Source organism: Schistocerca americana, chromosome 1, assembly GCF_021461395.2.
Source record: "Schistocerca americana isolate TAMUIC-IGC-003095 chromosome 1, iqSchAmer2.1, whole genome shotgun sequence".
NCBI classification, from domain to species: Eukaryota; Metazoa; Arthropoda; class Insecta; order Orthoptera; family Acrididae; genus Schistocerca; species Schistocerca americana.
Genome location: NC_060119.1, coordinates 1,135,273,966 through 1,135,279,205, shown reverse-complemented (window position 1 = coordinate 1,135,279,205; position 5,240 = coordinate 1,135,273,966).

The window sequence follows — 5,240 nt, the reverse complement described above, 5'->3', positions numbered from 1 at the left end:
GCGTGGAGGCCATGACATGAATTGCTGATCATGATCTCCACCACGACCGATCCATCAGTTTTCCAATCTCCTGTTTAAGAAATGCCGAACATCATGATGGAAGTGCGGTGGAGCACCATTCTGTTGAAAGATGAAGTCGGCGCTGTCGGTCTCCAGTTGTGGCATGAGCCAATTTTCCAGCATGTCCAGATACACGTGCCCTGTAATGTTTTTTTCGCAGAAGAAAAAGGGGCCGTAAACTTTAAACCGTGAGATTGCACAAAACACGTTAACTTTTGGTGAATTGCGAATTTGCTGCACGAATGCGTGAGGATTCTCTACCGCCCAGATTCGCACATTGTGTCTGTTCACTTCACCATTAAGAAAAAAATGTTACTTCATCACTGAAAACAAGTTTTGCACTGAACGCATCCTCTTCCTTGAGCTGTTGCAACTGCGCCGAAAATTCAAAGCGTTTGACTTTGTTATCGGGTGTCAGGGCTTGTAGCAATTGTAAACGGTAAGGCTTCTGCTTTAGCCTTTTCCGTACGATTTTCCAAACCGTCGGCTGTGATACGTTTAGCTCCCTCCTTGCTTTATTCATCGATTTCCGCGGGCTACGCGTGGAACTTGCCCGCACGCGTTCAACCGTTTCTTCGCTCACTGCAGGCCGACCCGTTGATTTCCCCTTACAGAGGCATCCAGAAGCTTTAAACTGCGCATACCATTGCCGAATGGAGTTATCAGTTGGTGGATCTTTGTTAAACTTCGTCCTGAAGTGTCGTTGCACTGTTATGACTGACTGATGTGAGTGCATTTCAAACACGACATACGCTTTCTCGTCTCCTGTCGCCATTTTGTCTCACTGCGCTCTCGAGCGCTCTGGCGGCAGAAACCTGAAGTGTGGCTTCAGCCGAACAAAACTTTATGAGTTTTTCTACGCATCTGTAGTGTGTCGTGACCATATGTCGATGAATGGAGCTACAGTGAATTTATAAAATCGCTTCAGTCATTTGTAATAGCCCTGTACTTTAAGTGTCTCATTTCGTAATCTAATTCCCTCAGCATCACCCGACTTAATTCGACTACATTCCATTATCCTCGTTTTGCTTTTGTTGATGTTCATCTTATATCCTCCTTTCAAGACACTGTCCATTCCGTTCAACTGCTCTTCCAAGTCCTTTGCTGCCTCTGACAGAATTACAATGTCATCGGCGAACCTCAAAGTTTTTATTTCTTCTCCATGGATTTTAATATCTACTCCACATTTTTCTTTTGTTTCCTTTACTGCTTGCTCAATATACAGATTGAATAACATCGGGGAGAGGCTACAACCCTGTCTCATTCCCTTCCCAACCACTGCTTCCCTTTCATGTCCCTCGACTCTTATAACTGCCATCTAGTTTCTGTACAAATTGTAAATAGCATTTCGCTCCCTGTATTTTACCCCTGCCACCTTCAGAATTTGAAAGAGAGTATTCCAGTCAACATTGTCAAAAGCTTTCTCTAAGTCTACAAATGCTAGAAACGTAGGTTTGTCTTTCCTTAATCTTTCTTCTAAGATAAGTCGTAAGGTCAGTATTGCTTCACGTGTTCCAACATTTCTACGGAATCCAAACTGATCTCCCCCGAGTTCGGCTTCTACCAGTATTCCATTCGTCTGTAAATAATTCGTGTTAGTATTTTGCAGCTGTGACTTATTAAACTGATAGTTTGGTAATTTTCACATCTGTCAGCAACTGCTTTCTTTGGGATTGGAATTATTATATTCTTCTTGAAGTCTGAGGGTATTTCGCCTGTCTCGTACATCTTGCTCAGCAGATGGTAGAGTTTTGTCAGGACTGGCTCTCCCAAGGCCGTCAGTAGTTCTAATGGAATGTTGTCTACTCCCGGGGCCTTGTTTCGACTCAGGTCTTTCAGTGCTCTGTCAAACTCTTCACGCAGTATCGTATCTCCCATTTCATCTTCATCTACATCCTCTTCCATTTCCATAATATTGTCCTCAAGTATATCGCCCTTGTATAAACCCTCTATATACTCCTTCCACCTTTCTGCTTTTCTCTCTTTGCTTAGAACTGGGTTTCCATCTGAACTCTTGATATTCATACAAGTGGCTCTCTTTTCTCCAAAGGTCTCTTTAATTTTCCTGTAGGCTGTATCTATCTTACCCCTAGTGAGATAAGCCTCTACATCCTTACATTTGTCCTCTAGCCATGCCTGCTTAGCCATTTTGCACTTCCTGTCGATCTCATTTTTGAGACGTTTGTATTCCTTTTTGCATGCTTCATTTATGGCATTTTTATATTTTCTCCTTTCATCAATTAAATTCAATATTTCTTCTGTTACCCAAGGATTTCTACTAGCCCTCGTCTTTTTACCTACTTGATCCTCTGCTGCCTTCACTACTTCATCCCTCAGAGCTACCCATTCGTCTTCTACTGTATTTCTTTCCCCCATTCCTGTCAATTGTTCCCTTATGCTGTCCCTAAAACTCTGTACAACCTCTGGTTTAGTCAGTTTATCCAGGTCCCATCTCCTTAAATTCCCACCTTTTTGCAATTTCTTCAGGAGGTAGGCAGTTCAAATTCCCCTATCCCACTCTCCAGCTTTGAAGGTAAAATGCCATGATGGTTCCTCTGAAAGAGCACAACCTAGTCCTATCCCTGGTCCAAGCTTCTGCTCTAATTACCTCATTGTCAACTGGATGGGCAATAGTAGAATCATAAGCATTATTTACGGTAGTAGGAGAAACAATGTTGCATTTCTCCGAATATCTGAGTATTAATCCTTTCGCGTGTGCTAGGGCCAAGCATCTTGCCTGCCTGACAAGCTAAATAAGTTGAACATATAGCGCCCCTAGCCGAGCAGCCGTTGTCTGCTGGTCGCAGATTGAAGAGCACATAGAACCACTCTACAATAACACTCTTTGTAAAATTAGTATCACACTACAGAGTAACAGTGGTTGCAGATTCTGACAACCACAAAACAGAACTTCAGTACTAATCCCAGCTTTCTGTTATAAGTTAATTCTCAGCTGAGAAAAGGTTAGTTTAACAGGGTGTATACACGGACAAAGAAAAAAAAAAGAATTCCTGGATTTTTCCCGGTTAAAAATACACTTTATTCCGGGTGATTTAAGTGACATTGTACTTTCCCTCGGAACTGTAGAACGTATCATCCCTTTGAATGGTTTAGGTTTTATACACCGGTGTAGAACTTCCCGGCACTTTAGAAACTGAAGCTCATGGGAAAAAAACACATTTTGGAAAGATCTTTGATGTGCAGCAACATGTACGCTGCGTACTTTCATACTATGAAAGTTATAAATTGCAATTCCACCAAACACCGCATGTTACTTTCCAAAGCATTGAAATCAAGATTGCGATGCGCTTTTGTAAACCAGTCATAGCTCATGTCACGTGATCTCGCCAGCTGATGACAGCAGATATTCAGAGCATAGGCCACATGATGTAGTCAGCCAATAGCAACATCTTTTAAGTAGTGCGAACAGACAAACAGCAAAAGTTAATGGTTTAAATTAATATACATAGTGCTGCTACAAGAAAAGCACAGTTTTCACATATAATATTGATCTCTAAGATTAATACACTGCAAAGCAAAGCTTTCACATATAATGTTGATCTCTTTTGCGTGTGTTACACTTTAACATATATCACACAAGTGTGCCAGTAAAATTTTTAATAACGACATAAATGTCTGGACTTCTGGGCTCAAAATTCTTCTAAATGGCTCATCATCAAAGAGTTATTTTTTAAATGAGAATCAAACGCTCTGAGATTAAGAAATTCGTCGTACATTCTCGCACATAGTTCATTTTGCTTAAAAGGAAGTATACTTCGTTAGTAACACTTTCAAAACCGCCATTCCAAATATTTTCCAGTGACCTGTTAGCAATAGGTTCGTTTCAGCATTTGCCAGAGCGCACCAGATAACAGGTGTCACCACGCTTGCGCAGCTATGATGATGTAGGGAACCCATTTGTTCATATGTCTAAAACATTAAAAGATCTTACATTATGTCATAAAAGAAACAAGACATCAGAGGATACTCCAAGGGCATCGGAATTTTGTGAACCATTCTAAAATGCATTCTTGTATGTCCAGATTCCCAATGAAATAGGCCTCGAACTGATATTAAGTTTTTCAGTGTGGTTTTTTGCATGTAAATTCTCTTGGAGTGCCACTACTGTATTATCTCATGTTTGGTTCTTTATTGTGGCATAATGCCATACATACTAGAAGATGAAAAAGTGCACTTGAAATGCAGCGAACAGTTGAAACTAGCCAATAGTGTGGAATTAAACACTTCGTTTCAAATAAATTGACTGCCGCAGTGGAAAAGATTAATAAAAGTCAAATTTCTTTAGCAAACCGACAAAAATAGCTTCAGTGTTCTACAAGGCGATTAATGCTTGACTGTCCGTCCCAGGTAGCTAAGTAGTCAGCACGACAGAATGTCAATCCTAAGGGCCCGGGTTCGATTCACAGCTGGGTCGGAGATTCTCTCCACTCAGGGACTGGGTGTTGTGATTGTCCTAATCATCATCATTTCATCCCCATCGTCGCACAAGTCACCGAAGTGCTGTCAAATTGAAAGACTTGCACCCGGTGAACGGTCTACCTGACGGGAGGCCCTAGTCACACGACATTACATTTTTAATGCTTGACTATCAGAAAGGTGGAAATGAAATAAAATCTGAAACTAATAACGTATATTAGCCTTACGTAATTACGTTAAAGTATTTTAATTCACTTGACGGCTCCCGGCCACAGAAATCCGTTTTGTTTTTATTTGACATAAGAGCAATAAATGAAGAGAAAACAGCAAAATCAATAATTGTAAACACGGATCACGTGGACAGTACCACATCCCCATTATAACTCAGACTGCTCTGCACATCAGTCCCAGATCTATGATATTTCCAAACTGGGGCAATACTAGATAGTGGCGGCCCCCTCCTACCCTCGAGCGTTTGAGGTAGGACGTTAAAAATTTACAAAATTCGACTTTCCAAATATATGTTCATTATGTAGCGTACATCTTTCTGAAGAGTCTGATACATAAAGCATACATTTTCGAGGAAATGTACAACATGTTATTTGGCTTTAAGTGTGAGAAAAGCATTGACAGTGGAAATTAAAATGTCCTGTGATGCCTCTCCTGCTCCTAGTCCGCCTGTTTGACATCCTGCCCCTCTCGAAAAAAGACTCTCAATTAATACTGACTGGGTGGGATTATTT